Genomic DNA, 16,856 nt, shown 5'->3' with positions numbered 1-16,856 from the left:
TACAACTAGAACTAACTAGAACTAGAACTAGAACTAAAACTAGAACTAGATGAACTAGAGGGATCCTCTCTACTTGGATGAAGAATTGAAACCCTAGCTTTGATTCTGTAGAAGAGGTATGCCTCCAGGGGCTGGTGGGGGTCTGCTTATATAATCCCCTCAGGTGAATCTGGGCCGTCGGATCAAACCGACCACTACAAGAAATACCTGGCTTTTAACGTTTTTAGTATGACAATTGTAAGAATGTTACTATATCATCCATTTTATGACATTATATTTTAGGCATAGTGACTTAGTGACAATTAAAAGTTGTATGTCACAATAAATGTCATTTAACAAGTATGATTTCATCTAGTGACAATATTTTCTATGTCACAAGGCCTGTGTGTGTCACAAATTATTATATTAATTTTTTAAAAAAACTTTCCATGTTGACATGGTCATTTGCCACGTCATCACATGTTTTTCCCTTTTTTCTATTTTATTTTTTATTATATCAGATCATATTTTTTTTATATAAATAATGATATGTCACATATTTGATAATTTTGGTCATGATATCATATATATATATGTAATTTTTTTTTGATCAAGTGTATCCCAAACTTGCGTCATCCATATATGTCCACCCAACTCAAATCAACGGCTCAGATCCAGCTTGCTAGCCTCTCCTATAAGCAACTCCCCTCTCTCCTCCCCCAATTCTTGCCCTACTCCTCGTACCGCCGCCGCCGCCACTGCCCCCAGCGCCCATCCACCGCCGCCGCCGCAGCCACCGTAGGAGACTCCCCTCTGATAGGGCTCCGGTGCCCCTTGCGTGGCCCTGCTCCACCGGCGAGCTCCCTGCCATGGATCCTCACCGTGGATCTCGCCATCCTCATCGTCCTCGTCATGGATCTCGCCGCTCCCGTCGTCCTCACCATGGATCTCGCTACTCTGCTCCCGCCCTTTGGTAGCACAGGCTCAGTGCCTCCCTCCGGTCACGTGGGCCTGCCTCAGCTCCATCGTGTGGGCTCGATCCCCGCTGCTCCACCGGCACGCTACTCCGCCGAGCGCTTGTCTCCCTGTGTGTTGCTCTCCCTCGCCCAACGTTGGCCACATCTTCTTCCTCCATGAGGCCGACCAGGCTGCGCGGACCTACAGCTCTAGCGAAGCGGGCTCCCTTGCTCCTCTCCCGGTAGCCATGGCACACTTCCTCGGGCAGCGGCGCGATCCCCTGCTGGCACATTCATCACGCGAGCTTGGGCTGGCAGATCTCCCTCCTAGCGCCTAGGGGGTGAGCTCGGGCCAGCAAAGCTCCTCCATCTCTCGCCCAGGTTGCCCCCATCGGCCTCCCTCTCTTAATCCATTCATCACTTGTTCATAATTTTCGTTTTGTGGTGAACTGGGTAGTAGGTACTTCTACTTGGGTTCAATTAATGGCTGTATTACTGTACTGTACACATTATTAGGCCTGTCATTTATTCATTCAACCTAGGGTTTTAACACGCTTTATAGTTTTTATTAAGTCTGCACTGTAGTGGAGGCACTAGTAGCTTGAAGAACTGAAGCAACTTGAGTTTTGGCAGTAATTTCAGCATCAACAAAATTTGCTTGCCTATGCTCTGTTCTGGGATTGTGTTGATCTGATGACGAGATCCAACACTGTTCCTATTTTGATATATTTGTCTAAATTACATAGCTATAAATTTCATGTCAGCTAGCGGAGAATGAGGAATTGTTTGAGAAGGCCAAAAAGCCTAAAGTATAAAGGTAGCCATGCCAACACTAACAAGTTCTAGAGGACAGCCATTCAGCCCACACTAGCAGGTTAAGGATGTTTGTTTAGTATAAACTTTATTTAGTTAAATCATCAAAACTTCTGTCTTGTATCAATATTTTGTTTCGCTGTGCACTCATTCAACTCTTAAATTGAAATTTTCAGCAATACTTCAAGGTTGTAATTTCCTTGGTTCAGTCCAAGAGGAAATTGGTAAGTTCTCACAAATTAATAAAATGTATGTCTTTGTATATTTTTAATTTTATTGCTAGATGTTCTTGTAAATTTCATTGTGTTGGATCTATACATGAGAGGGAGAAGAGCGGTTTGTGCAAGAGGAAAAATGTTACTTTTGACTTTCCCTGTGTGGTTCAGCTGACTCTCAGGTGCGTTTCACATAGTTAATAAAATTGTTTAGTAGTTGGTGCCTTATGGCCGTGTTCTTAGTTATTTAGTTGGTTTGCTTGCTATGCTTGTTTTCGTTTATGCTATACTACCAGTAAGCATCTCGAATTGCTGATTGATGTTGTCTCAACTTTCGACCAGCAGCTCCCTTGGAAGGTCAGCTTGATAACCCAGTTTATAGTGCAATAACCTTGTTTCAGAGATGTCATTCTGTTATTCCTAGTTCATTTAATGTGTTCAAGGCACAATGATATCATAGTCTTCATGGCACAAGTGCGACGTCTTAGGGTAAGCAAAATTATTTTGATGATCTTAGGGGTAGGGATTTGGGACGAAATTTGGGAAAACTTTTGGTTTAGGGTTCAGATTTTAGGATTTTGGGGAAGAACAGGATCTTTGAGATCAAGACTGATTTGACTTCCCTTCCTATACATCTACATGTAGGTTATTTTGCTTTCCTGTTCTATTTAGAGAGTATTTGTTTTATCATATGCTAAGGTAAATCTTTATTATATATGATGCGCTTGTGTTGGCATGCTTAGATCGTATCCATAATTCAGAGAGCATATGTTAGTCATAGCAACGTACATATGATTCCATTCTCATTTGTCTACAGGGAGGAAATTGTGAGGCCAAATGCAATTAGTTTTTCTGCGCGACTACAGCAACCACTGAATTCAGTAGGGTGAGTGAAGCTTCCTTTCTTCAATTACCTTTTGCCATAAGGACTACTCTAAACTTTGGTGTCTATATGATGCAATGTCCTGTTCTATTTTCCAATACTAGTGTTTTTTTGTTGTCTAAAAATATATCTTTGCTTAACAGGTATCTTTTGATCTTTAAAATTGATACTGCAATTTCTGATACAGTGTGTGATGGAGCATTATGGTTCTGAATCCCATCTGTAGTTGCTAATGATAAAACCTATACTCTTGTGATATTCATATGAGAATGTTTATCCCTACTCTAGTTCTACAGAGAATTTGGCTATGATTGCATAACTGTTTTTGTGTTCTGGATACAACCATTACGTTATTGTAGTTTGCTCCCATTGCAGTTAAAAACCAACAATTTAGCTGCTCATCCATGTCAACCAGCACGAAGGTAATTTATGACTTACATTAAGACTAGATCTAATTTGTGACTAAATTTTAGATGCACTACCTGGTTATTGGCAGGTGGAGATTGCACATGCCTATGAGAAGAATAGCGTGGCCTGCTTCAGCATCTGATCGATGAGAAGCACTTCCAGCGGACCTTTGAGATGAGAACTACTATTGTAAAAGTGCTCATGGTGGCTATTTTTGAAAGATTTTGTTATGCAAGCAAATCATATGAGTTGTATTATGCAAGCTACCCTCTTAGTTTTGTAGCTACTTGCGTGTAGCTTGCTTATTGCCTTTGTATTTTCTATGAAAAGTTGTACAAGTACAAATGTTGATGGTTTCAATGAAAAGATGACCAATATTTTGTCAATTGTGAGCTTTCTTCCAATTTATGTGTATTTCATGAGCGTGCCACAAACACATGGGCATGAATAATGGGCCATAAACAGCATACTGACGTGTAGCAGAATTATGATGGTTGTGACATTTTTTGTAGTGTTTGTGACATTTTTTCTCCTTGACATGTCAGCTGCCACGTGGCAAGACCTACGATTTTGTGACAATAAACCAATGTCATATGCTTGTGACATGAACCAAACAAATGTCACATAATCATTTTATGACGCGGGCTTTTCCACGTTTTGATTTTTGTCAACTTGATGTCACAAATCTTAATTTGTAACATAAATTCCATATATTGTGACATAACTAAACGTTAAAAAGCCATGTGTTTCTTGTAGTGGACATTAATCGCACGGTTTTCCTTGATCCCTTAGGTCGGTGGAGCACGATCCGCGAAGTTGAAGCTGATTGGTTCCTGTAGCTGGGCGGGCGCCCAAGGAGGGAGGGCGGGCGCCCTGCCCCTAGGCCCGATCGGCCTCCCGTTCGTTCTCGTGGCTTCTGGAGTCTTCTAGATGATAGAAAATTGCACGACACGTTAATATCTCTATGTAAACACGACGTGTGGGCTTTTCTTCCGTATTTCCTGATAACCCTCTGCAGAAATAGACAAACACCAAAACTCGTGGAATTCTGTCAAATAAAACCCTAAGTCTGGGTGTTGTTGCATATAGGTCCTTTTCCATGATTAGTTGACGGTTAAATGTGAGCATTAAGGACCGTCAACAAATACCAAATCGGTAAACAATGTGCTTTTTCACAAAATCAATCATATTGGCCGATGTCACTTTCTTCAAAGGAATAGCTTCAACCCATTTGGTAAAATAATCAGTGACAACTAAAATAAATTTATGCCCCTTGCTTGACGGCGGATAAATTTGGCAGATGAGATGAATAGCTCATCCTCGGAACGGCCAAGGTTTAATAATAGGATTCACAGCAGATGCAGGTGCCCTTTGAATATTGCCAAACTTCTGACATCCTTGACATCCTTTGAAGTATTTAAAGCAATCTTCAAGTATAGTCAGCCAATAATACCCGTTTCTCCTAACTATCCACTTCATCTTGAAAGCCGACTGATGTGCTCCACACACTCCTTCATGAATTTCACCCATCAAGCTCCTAGCTTCATCATCACCCAAACACTTGAGCAAGACTCCATCCACCGTCCAATAATACAACTCTTCTTCAAGGAGCACATACTTTGTGGCTTGAAACCTAACACACCTATCAACTTTTTTGGATGGATCCTTTAGATAATCAATAATCTCCCTTCTCCAATCATTGACACTGACTGCCGATAATATATTCAAGATGGGTTGATACCCCGAGGCGTGTTGAGCCAATCGGTTGGCTTCTTCATTATGCAACCGAGCAATATGCTCTAACTGGAAATCCTTGAATTCCTTTAATAGTTGTACGCATCTTTCATAGTAGGTTATCAAAACCTCACCTCAGCATTCATAAATTCCGGCCAATTGATTTATAACGAGCATAGAATCACCAAAGATTTCAATTGCATTGGCGTGAACCTCCTTTAACAGTTCCAACCCTTTGATCAAAGCTTGGTATTCAGCTTGATTATTTGTTGATGTAGCAATAATCGGCAAAGAAAACTCATACTTCTTTCCTCGAGGAGAAATTAACACTACACCGATTCCTGCCCCCCGGTCATATGTAGATCCATCAAAGAAGAGCGTCCAAGGAACAATTTCTAAGGCATTCACTACACCGTAATGCTAAGTTACAAAATCAGCCATAATCTGACCTTTAACCGCTTTAGCCGATTCATAGCGCAGATCAAATTCCAACAATGCTTATATCCACTAGCCGATCCTACCACTCATAATCGGCATTGTTAACATGTATCGGACTACATCATCTTTGCATATAACAGTGCATTCGGCCGATAGCAAGTAGTGTCTTAATTTGATGCATGAAAAATATAAGCATAAGCACAGTTTCTCAATTGCCGAATACCTTGTTCCAGCATGCACCAGTCTTCTACTTAGATAATAAATCACACATTCTTTCCCTTCAAATTCTTGAATTAGAGCTGAACCGATGACCATCCCATCGGTAGACAAATATAATCTGAAAGGCTTTCCTTGTTGAGGTGGAATCAAAACCGGAGGATTCGTTAAATAATTCTTAATCTCGTCCAATGCTAACTGTTGCTCTTTTCCCCACACAAGATCGGCTTTTAACTTAAGCAAAGGACTGAAAGCACAAATTTTACCAGACAAATTAGATATAAATTGTCTGATAAAATTTATCTTACCGATCAATGATTGAAGTTCAGTTTTATTAGTGGGAGCAACTATCTTGTTGATGGCATCAATGGATCTCCTACTAATTTCAATTCCCCTTTGATGCACCATGAAACCAAGAAATTGTCCTGCCAATACATGTTCGGTATTCTTAACATCATTACCAAAAGTAGTGCCAAAAATGCCAAACCTATCCCTCATACCACTTAAGCCAAGTTGTCATCCCCAACATGACATGAGAGACGCGGTATTGAAATATGCAATTGCCCTTCTAAATAAATAATGAATGAGATCTGCAAGCGCACAGATTAATACCGATGTAGCATTTTAACGGAAAGTATTCCAGGTATCGTTATTTATATTTTTACCACTGGGAAGGGATTAGTAATCATCAATGTTGATTATTATAGAATGAAATATGAGATTGAGTATCTATCATTGCATGTATAATTGAGAACATTTATCTAACTCTTTCATACAGGGGTAACTGTCACATAAAAGATATATGAAGTAATGAATAGTGACAAAGATAATTAATCTGATCAGCATAACTTAGCCACATATAAATATGATAAGCACCTCAATTAGATATTCTAGAAAGTTATTAGCATGGTATTAGAACGAACTACAAGAATATTTCCTGAGTTACTCTCAACTATATAGTCTAGCATTATCATAGTTAGTGCAAGTATACTTAGCAATCATTGTGAGACAAGACTACGCCCATGCATAGTGATATTAGCAAGGTAAATGAGAAACATAGCAATCACTCCCCTATAATAATGTTGCTAGGCCAGCCCAATACACGAGAGGGGGACTATATAAGAATCAATGAAGCTGTCACTATCACGAACTACCCCACGATCTAGCATATTCGGTACAATCGCAGATAAATACGGTATAAGCACCACGCCTACACAATATCTATCATTTACCCATAGATCCGATGGATAAACGCTATACGATCCTAAACATGTATATAGATCCAATCTAACTAAGCCAAGTATATAACTATGATAAACTACGAACAATATAATCTTGAATATAAACAAGTAGAGCAAAGTCATAAGCAATATATTGAAGTAGAACAAAGTCATATTCATAATATTGAAGAACAAAGATAATTAGAAGAACAATTAGAGAATTACCAAGAATCCTCTTAACAGATCCGGAAACCAATCGAAGATTGACTCCTTCTAGTTCTAATCCTATGTAGCTATGCTAATCTAGATGTCTAATTGATGTGGTGGCTCTAATCTTGATCAGAGGCTTCTTCTCCCTTGAGGAATAATGAATTAGGGTTGAGAGGCTCTCTCTTCCAGGGGCCAGGGGGTCTGGTTTTATAGTCCCTTCAAGTGAATATGGGCCATCGGATCAAACCGACATTGATTGAACGGTATCCTTGATCCTTTAGGTCGGTGGAGATTGATCCCGAAAGAGAGTCCTGATCCAACTCTGCAGGTGGGCGGGCGCCCTGGTCAACTGGGCGGGCGTCCAGTGCCTGGCCCGTTCGGCCTCTGCTTCCTTCCTGTGGCTTCTGGAGTCTTCTAGATGTAAGATAATTGCGCGGCACGTTAATATCTTTATGTAATCCTGACGTGTGGGCCTTTCTTCCGTATTTCCTGATAACCCCCTACACAAATAGACAAACACCAAAACTCGTGGAATTCTGTCAGATAAAACCCTAAGTCTGGATGTTGATTTCATTTGGATCCTTTTCTTTGTTTATTTGATAATTAGATTTGATACTTAAGGACTGTTAACAAACTCCCCCAAGCTTACCTCTTGCTCATCCCTGAGCAAGGATAGTCTCAGTGATAGATCAGAAGTTGTTGCAATGCCTTTAAAAATTGACGGTACACATGCTTCTAAATAAAATCTTATCTCTGAGTTAGAGTAATCTGTCAAGACTTAAAACTTACCTACTTAACCTTTTACCGTGGGACTTGTAACCGTCTCTTCTGTCTTGAGTAGTTAAAAGATAGAACAGTCTAGTCAAGTGCCATGTCTCTTATTTTTTATCAGCTATAGCTCTGGAGTTTTTGCAGATTTTCAAATAAAACTCAGAGATTCCTTGTATGACTCTCTCATATCTCTCTTTTGTGGTATTTCTGGATCCTTACCAAGGCAGTGATGGTATATGCCTTCTCTCTCAAAGTATACAGTATTTGTGGTATAAGACATAGTGACATTGCCTTCTCTCTCTCACCCTACTCTAATAAGGCTTTTGATATCTAAAGCTCATAGGTGGGAGATAAAGTATACATACTCACAAGACATGTATTGTATAGTCAAACCATGGATCCAAAGAAACAAATCAATAAGTCAAATCAAGATGTGCATTTGTGGCGAATGAATAGTGTATGGTGATGATGGTGATAACAATGGTGAAAGTCTAATTCTACTTTTGCTCTTTGAGGGGATACATACCTTTCTTGCTTTTTGAAACTTTGTGAGGAGAATGAGATGCTCTTCTATTTCTTTCCTCTCAGGTGGGTATCTTGTACCCCTAATTCTACTGTCAGACACTTGTCCATTTTTACCTCTCGTCTCACTCTTTCTTTTTCTTTCGAGGTTCCGGGCACTTGCCCCTTTTTATTTCCTCGTTTCTCTTTTTTTTTCTTTTCTCTTTTTTTAGAGCACTCATCTCTTGAGATAATATAGCAAGTGGTAGTAACGAGATAACTTGCGCATTTATTTCACAGGGGAAAAACAGAAATGTTTTTGGCTATTCTCTCCCGGATTAGGAGTAGAATACTTTTGGGTGGTTCTGGAGATGGAAATGGGTGGATATATGTGGATGGTACTTCCGGAGTAGAAGCAGCATGTGTGAGTGAACGTGCAAGTGAATCTTGATTTAACCACATGACAAGCTCCTAAGGGTCTACACAGCTTGACCACACTCAATGCTCATAAGGAGTAAAAAGTAAATGTGTGGCTCAAAGTCTAGCAAGCATGTATATATGGCTGTGGTAGGAATTTAAACTCTCATCATACAGGAACTCATCATGCAATATTTTAAAGATTTTCAAAGATAAAATTCTCCAGAATTCTAGCATCTCTAGGAATAGATAAACAGTAGCTCAATCTTTCCATATCGTATCCGTTAACAAGTTAGACTTCAGATCAAGTTCTCTTCCAACAAGTTTAGGTTTAGAGCAAGCTTTAAATTATAACAGTTATGTCTAAACTTGAGAGAACTTCAAATTTTTAAGAATTAGGCAGAGCAACTATTCATCATATCCATGCTAGAGTTTTATTATTAAGATTCAGTTTAGCATAGCCACTTTACTTATTTATTAAACACACTAAGCAAAAGATATATATATATATAAGCACAAAATCTTTATTTGATTTTCCATAATTATGTATATTTATATTTTAATATAGTATAAGTATAAAGATAGATAGAAATACTTATCGGGATAAATGGGGGTGCTCTCCCCTAAGCTGAATTTTGACGTAATTTCTTCTTGATGTAGCTAGCAGGTGGCAGAGGTGTATTTGAAAGTCGGCAGTATCCTGACAGCGATTAGAATGTCCTCTGTTTGCTAGTCTTCTTGATTCTTAAATTCTGTGGAGCTCAAATAGAAAACAAAGCTTTGTGGAACTGATTAAGTGTTAGCATAAATATCTAGCCTTTATCATGTTGAGACTCCTTAATAAATATTACTCTCTAATTTTATATTTTCATTTTATAAAGCAGAAAAAATATTTATTTTATTTTTATGCCACCACAGTGAATGTACTTATGGGTTTCATGCCACTCGTATACTCACATGGGGCTTACTGTTTTTCAACATTTTTATTTCCTTTTTAGGATAGTATGAACATGATTAACTGAGTAAACTATTTTAAATAATTGAAAGGGAAAAGGATAACTACCAAGTTTATCTCTTGGCAAGGCGTTCGGTGTTTTTAAGTCCTCCGAACGGGACTCTCCGTTTTCTCACTTGTCCTGGGATTCGTTGGATGGCGTAGTCGGTACTTCCGGCGGCGCCTCCTCTTCATGTATGGTTATCTTCTCTTTCCATTCCTGACTCGGTGCTACGGTCTCCTCAGGATAATTCTGTTTAAACTAAATGTCTTCTGACCTTACCACTTCTCCTTCGTAGTCTGCCCATCCATCCTTGATGATTTCCCTCCTCTGGTTGCGGTTGCGTCGTTTTCTGACCTGCTTAGAGTCTTCAATGATATAGTGCATATAGACTTCTCCAGGTCCAATGTAGATAATTGCTTTAATGGTGCTAAGGAATAGACTTCCAAGGATGATGGGTGGATCGTATTCGTCTTCTCCCATGTCAATAACTTGAAAGTCTGTGTAGACAAAATGATCGTCTATTTTGACTGGGACATCAGTTACTATTCCTTTAACTTCTCGAAATGTCTGATCTGCCATCTGGAGCTGAATGTATATTGGTTTCAGGGGCATGGTTCTGGACAAGAGCTAATAGGTGACTGCGGCCATTATGTTGACGCCAGATCCGGTGTCGCAAGTCATCTTATAGAAGTTGTATCCATTTATGGAGCAATAGATGCTTGGCATTCCTGGATCATCCTTCTTGGTCAAAAATGGTGACTTAAGTTGATGATCTTGGCCTCCATGAACTGCAGTGACCATCTTAGCTGACTCAGTCCACACTTGCTTGTTCCTGTTCCTCCTGTTGGTCCTCTTCCTTGATTCACGTCTAGATTGCTCTGGGATTTGTGTAGTCTTTGTCGAGGATATCAGTAAGGGGTACCCTAACTGATGCACATGACGAGAGCACCTGTACGTAAATTGAGGCCCCTGACTCGACGCCCCCCAGCCGCATGCACGGGTATCGACGTCCATAGCCTCGAACACGGAAAGAGCGTCGTGCGAACCGACTGTAGCTCGACCAAACGGTGACCGTCGAATATGGAAACAGGCTCGTACGAATCGAAGGGCCTCGAGCGCCAGGACGCTGCACGCCGCCTAACGCGGGCACGAGAACCAGGGCATTTAATGCACCTGCTGCGTTCTCACCTAACCTGTCAGTCACGGGAAGCGTGATAGGGAACCAGCACCCGTCCAATCGTTCTTTTTGCAGCTTTGCCCACCAAACGAGCCAGAGTATGGCAGCGCGCAGCAAGGTGGTCGGGACGTCCTGTGAAGACCCCCCTCGAGATGCCCAAAGTCAGTGCTCCGTTCAGCAAGGCTTTGCGCAGCGCCTGACCCTCGAGCAGGCACGTTACCTTCCCAGAGAAGAGTCGGGTGACAAAGGATGGTGCCCCAACCACTCTAACGCAGCAGCCACCACAACGTACAAGCGTGCAACGGATAAACCGGTTCAGGACGGCGCACAGGAGCAGGACTCAGGGGCACGCATAATCATCATCAAGGTACCAAGACAAGACGGCTCGAGGCCACGCCGGTACGGAGGCCTCGAGTGGGTCAGCATGCCATACCCCTATCGACCCCTACTCTATCGCCTATACATGTAACCTAGGCCTCTCCTTGGAACTATAAAAGGGGAGGCCTACGAGTGGATACAGGGGACAAGTCATACATAGTAGAGCAACCATACACCATCTCCATCCATACCATGCCTGTATTCACCCCTGTACAAGCACTTAGGTGCAAGATAATAGAAACTCCCTCTTGACGGTCCTTAATGCTCACATTTAACCATCAACTAATCATGGAAAAGGATCCAAATGCAACCAACACCTAGACTTAGGGTTTTATCTGACAGAATTCCACGAGTTTTGGTGTTTGTCTATTTCTGCAGGGGGTTATCAGGAAATATGGAAGAAAGGCCCACATGTCGGGATTACATAGAGATATTAACGTGCCGCGTAATTTTCTACCATCTAGAAGACTCCAGAAGCCACGGGAACGAACGGGAAGGCGATCGGGCTCGGAGGCAGGGCGCCCGCCCTACTCTCCTGGGCGCCCGCCCTGCTACAGTGCCCAATCAGGGTCAACTTCGCGGATTATGCCCCACCGACTCTAAGGATCGAGGAAAATCACACGATGAAGGTCGGTTTGATCGGATGGTGGAGAATAACGTGGAAATTCCTTGGGAGCTACTCTTCCTAGATTTCTTGGGGGCTACTCTTCCTAGATTTCTTGGGGGCTACTCTTACTGGACTATATAAGCGGACCCCCACCAGCCCCTGGAGGCATACCTCTTCTACAGAATCAAAGTTAAGGTTTCAATTCTTCATCCAAGTAGAGAGGATCCCTCTAGTTCTTCTAGTTCTACCTCTAGTTCATCTAGTTCTAGTTCTAGTTCCTCTAGTTCTAGTTCTAGTTAGTTCTAGTTGTAATCTAGAAAATAGGGAGAGAGAAGAGGAGAGCGGAGGAGGAGGAGCCGGATCTGTCGGATCTTCCTCAACATTGTACTTTTGCAGCAACTGGTTCGTTCCTCATCGTTCTCCAGGTTCTTCAATTCATAATCCTGAGTTCTTTAATTACTTTTATTTACATTCAAGTTATTTATTGGATTCCCGCTTGCATCAAGTGCTCTAATCTTTGCAACATTAGAGTAGTAATTAATAGATTAGACGTGGTGTTTAGTCTTGCAATTACCTGGAATTGCACCCAATCCTGCGGATTGTTGTGGTAGCCTTAGGGTAGTGACAGCCCTAACAGTCGACGTATTCCACCTCGTTCGGATCGGTGTTTGTAGGACCGTAGTCAGAGCTTCCTAGCCCCCTTCTCATCTCTTTCTGTGGTTAGTGTTCTGATGTCCCGAAATAGATAATCTTGAAGTAATTCTTGATTCTTAGATCAACTAGAGAACTCTCAGGAAACTTCTCTCTTCCCACCAAAAATAATTATATAGTTATCCTTGGGCGATCTTGGATCTTAATTAGTACACTCACGTTCTCTGTGGAAAATCGATACTCTGGAATACTCCCGGGTGAAAGCTACATCGGTATCCGTGCGCTTGCGGATTTTTTTGTTTGCGTTTAAAATACCCAACAAGCTTTCTCGCGCCGTTGCCGGGGAACGGTAGCTGTGCTAGTTTCGAACCAAGTCGTCCGTGTATCCTTTTTCTTTTCTTTTACCACACTCACCTTACCATTTTCACCACACCACATGGATTTCACTCCTATCTATAAATTCTTTGCTCCAAAGGGTGAGTTATTAGAGCCACCACCATCATCACATCCAATTCTTATAGATGGCTACGACCTCGGCCCTGATCTAATAGCCATGAATCAGGAGCAACCCTTCTCTGGGCAAGTAGATGAAGATCCATACACCCACCTTAGAGAATTCGAGCAGTTGTGTTGTTGCCGATCTATTTCCGGCATGACACAAGAAACCCTTAAATGGAAATTATTTCCGTTCTCCCTTTTGGGAAGAGCAAAGAAGTGGTATGCTCATTCTGTAGGAGGCGTTAATGGAAATTGGGACGAACTTCGGGACAACTTTTGTCTCACTTTCTTCCCACTCTTTCGAATCGCTGACCTTAGAATCGAAATTCTTACATTCAAACAAAGAGAGAAGGAAACTTTAGGAGCAGCTTGGGCTAGGTTCACAAGCCTTACCAATTCTGGTCCAAACCTTTCCCTGCCTGACCATGTACTGTACTACCACTTTTATCGTGGTCTAAGCAAGGAGGCTGCTCTTCACCTCAACATTGCTTCAGGAGGCTCATTCACACACAAACTCACAGATGAGGGGAGAGCTATCCTAGAGAGAATCCTTGAAAATACCCCTTACACAGGCATTTATGATGAGTTTCCTGAAGAAGAAGAAGAAGAAGTCGAGCCTGATCCTAAACCAAAAGATGAGGAACTTGCAACCGAGTTAGAAATTCCACCTGACCCACCTATTAATTTGGTTGTAGAGAAACCTCCTGATAAAGGAATGCAAAACCAACTAAAGGATGATGAACCACCACCTTTAGAGCATCCCTTTGAATTCGAGGAAGATCTTTTTGAAGATTATGGAAACACCTCGAATTTTCCTATCCAAACACGACCTCTAGCAAGGACCACTCAATCTGTTCTAAGAGTAGAATCTGTTGACATAGAACACATCAAAAGCCTTTCGGCTATTCTGAGTTATGAATGGCTAACAGAAGCGGAGCTGTCCCCTGAGGTAGCTCGAATCATCATTCCTTCAACCATTCTTCTGTGCCAAATTAGAGGGTCCCCTAGGAAGGTCCACTACAATCCATATGTTGGGATAAATGTTATTTCCAAGGAGTTAGCTGGCACTCTTTATCCCAACGAGTCCATAACCCCATCTCAAAAACTTTTACAAAGTTCATCTAGATTAATTCTAGAAAGCCATGGGGTATTAAGGGCAGTTCCTGTTAGAATCAAGGACTCTGGAATATGTCTAGATTTTCACATTTATGACATACCAGAGATTCCTCTCTTGATTGGTAGACCAATCATGAAACTTCTACAAGAACAACCACAACGAGGTCATTTAGACTTCAAAGTTGGGAATTCCACTATTGTTGTTCCTCTTGCTAGATCAATTAACACGATAGTGGAACCCAAACTTGACCAAGATCCTATTGAGGAGGTCTTAATGGTGACTCAAGAGGAGATGACCCAACCATTCTTTAATCATGAACACTTTGTTCAAGAAGAAGAAGAGTTGGTAGAACCCGTTGAGCTAGACAAAAATGAACTACCTTCACCTCCTTCGATAGAATTAAAACCTCTTCCTTCTGGCCTTAGATATGTCTTTTTGCACAACAACTCAAAAACTCCAGTAATTATCAGTGACAAGCTTTCCGATTACGAAACACAACAACTTGTCACTGTTCTTTAAAGGCATAGATCAGCATTTGGCTACTCTCTCGAGGATCTCACGGGCATTAGTCCCATTCTCTGCACTCATCGTATCCCTATTGATCCTAATTTTACACCTTCAAGGGAACCACAACGGAGACTTAACAATGCTATGCAAGAGGTTGTTAAGAAAGAGGTCCTCAAACTCTATCGTGCTGGGATTATTTATCCTGTGCCACATAGTGAGTAGGTTAGCCCTGTCCAAGTAGTGCCAAAGAAAGGAGGAATGACGGTCGTTAGGAATGAGAAGAATGAACTCATCCCTCAACGAATTGTCACTGGGTGGCGTATGTGTATTGACTATCGAAAACTCAACAAGGCTACAAAGAAAGATCACTTTCCGTTACCCTTCATTGATGAAATGTTGGAACGGCTTGCAAACCACTCTTTCTTTTGTTTCCTTGATGGTTATTCTGGATATCACCAAATCCCAATCCATCCAGATGACCAAGAAAAGACTACCTTTACATGCCCGTATGGAACTTATGCATACCGACGAATGTCGTTCGGATTGTGCAATGCTCCAGCTTCTTTCCAACGGTGCATGATGTCTATTTTCTCGGACATGATTGAGAAGATCATGGAGGTTTTCATGGATGATTTTACCGTCTATGGCAAAACCTTCGATCATTGTTTGGAGAATTTAGATAGAGTCTTGCAACAATGTGAAGAAAAGCACTTAATCCTGAACTGGGAGAAGTGTCATTTTATGGTTCAGGAAGGAATAGTGCTAGGACATAAAGTGTCCGAACGTGGTATAGAGGTGGACAAAGCAAAGATTGAAGTTATTGAAAAACTTCCACCTCCCACGAATGTGAAAGGAATCCGTAGCTTTTTGGGACATGCAGGGTTCTATAGACGCTTTATCAAAAACTTCTCAAAAATTACTAGACCCCTAACTAATCTTCTAGCTAAGGATGCACCTTTCATCTTTAGTGATGAGTGTCATGAATCTTTTCAAACTCTTAAGAAAGCACTCATCTCAGCCCCGATTATCCAACCACCTGATTGGAATCTTCCTTTTGAGATCATGTGTGATGCTAGTGATTTTGCGGTTGGTGCCGTTTTAGGGCAAACCAAGGATAGAAAGCATTATGCCATATCCTACGCTAGCAAAACCTTGTCTGGACCACAGATCAATTACACTACAACTGAAAAAGAGCTTTTGGCTGTTGTCTTTGCTATAGATAAGTTTAGATCTTACTTAGTGGGGGCAAAGATAATCATCTATTCAGACCATGCTGCTCTCAAGTACCTCCTCACTAAGAAAGATGCTAAGCCTCGTCTAATTCGATGGATTCTTCTACTCCAAGACTTTGACATAGAAATCCGAGATAGGAAGGGAGTTGAGAATTCTGTAGCTGACCACTTATCTAGGCTTCAGTATAAGGAAACACATGATGAGCTTCCCATAAATGACTACCTAAGGGATGACACCCTGCTTAAGATAACACATACAGATCCATGGTACGCAGACTCGTAAACTTTATAGTAAAAGGCTATGTCCCACCTGGTGCAAACAAAAGGAAGTTACTTCACGATAGTCGTTTCCACCTTTGGGATGAGCCATATCTTTTCCGAGTCTGCGCTGATGGACTCTTGAGAAGGTGTGTTCCTATGGCTGAGGCTACTCAAATTATGGAAAGATGCCGTGCCTCGCCATATGGAGGACACTATGGAGCATTCCGGACACATGCTAAAATTTGGCAAAGTGGTTTTTTCTAGCCAACGATGTATGAAGATACAAAGGACTTTGTCAGGAGATGCCACCGATGTCAAAAACATGGGAATATCAACTCACGAAATGAAATGCCTCTCACAAATAATCTTCAAGTAGAACTTTTCGATGTTTGGGGTATTGATTTCATGGGGCCATTCCCTATGTCCGAGAATTGCGAGTATATCTTAGTAGCTGTGGACTACGTGTCAAAATGGGTAGAAGCCCTACCTTGTCGATCAGCTGATTCAAAACATGCCAAGAGAATGTTCCACGAAGTTATCTTTCCTCGCTTTGGTATACCCCGGATAGTTATAAGTGATGGAGGTTCCCACTTCATCGACAAAATCTTCCGAAAGTACCTAGCCGATCATGGAGTTCGACACAATGTTGCAACACCATACCATCCTCAG

The 16,856-nt window shown here is 41.5% G+C and overlaps 1 long non-coding RNA gene across 4 annotated transcripts; it reads left to right on the top strand.

The window, feature by feature from the left end:
* On the top strand, nucleotides 667–3,640 carry LOC110434447. Of its 4 annotated transcripts, none has more exons than XR_002451948.1 (5): nucleotides 667–1,316; nucleotides 1,700–1,809; nucleotides 1,925–2,145; nucleotides 2,781–2,849; nucleotides 3,222–3,640. It is a non-coding gene; the product is annotated as an uncharacterized LOC110434447 (long non-coding RNA). The 4 variants fall into 4 exon arrangements; XR_002451945.1 differs by having other exon boundaries at nucleotides 2,781–3,268; nucleotides 3,343–3,640; XR_002451947.1 differs by having other exon boundaries at nucleotides 1,925–2,849; nucleotides 3,222–3,268; nucleotides 3,343–3,640.

The sequence above is a fragment of the Sorghum bicolor genome, chromosome 4, assembly GCF_000003195.3.
Source record: "Sorghum bicolor cultivar BTx623 chromosome 4, Sorghum_bicolor_NCBIv3, whole genome shotgun sequence".
NCBI lineage: Eukaryota > Viridiplantae > Streptophyta > Magnoliopsida > Poales > Poaceae > Sorghum > Sorghum bicolor.
The sequence above is the reverse complement of the archived record's forward strand: the minus strand, read 5'-3'. Positions and strand labels throughout refer to the sequence as shown.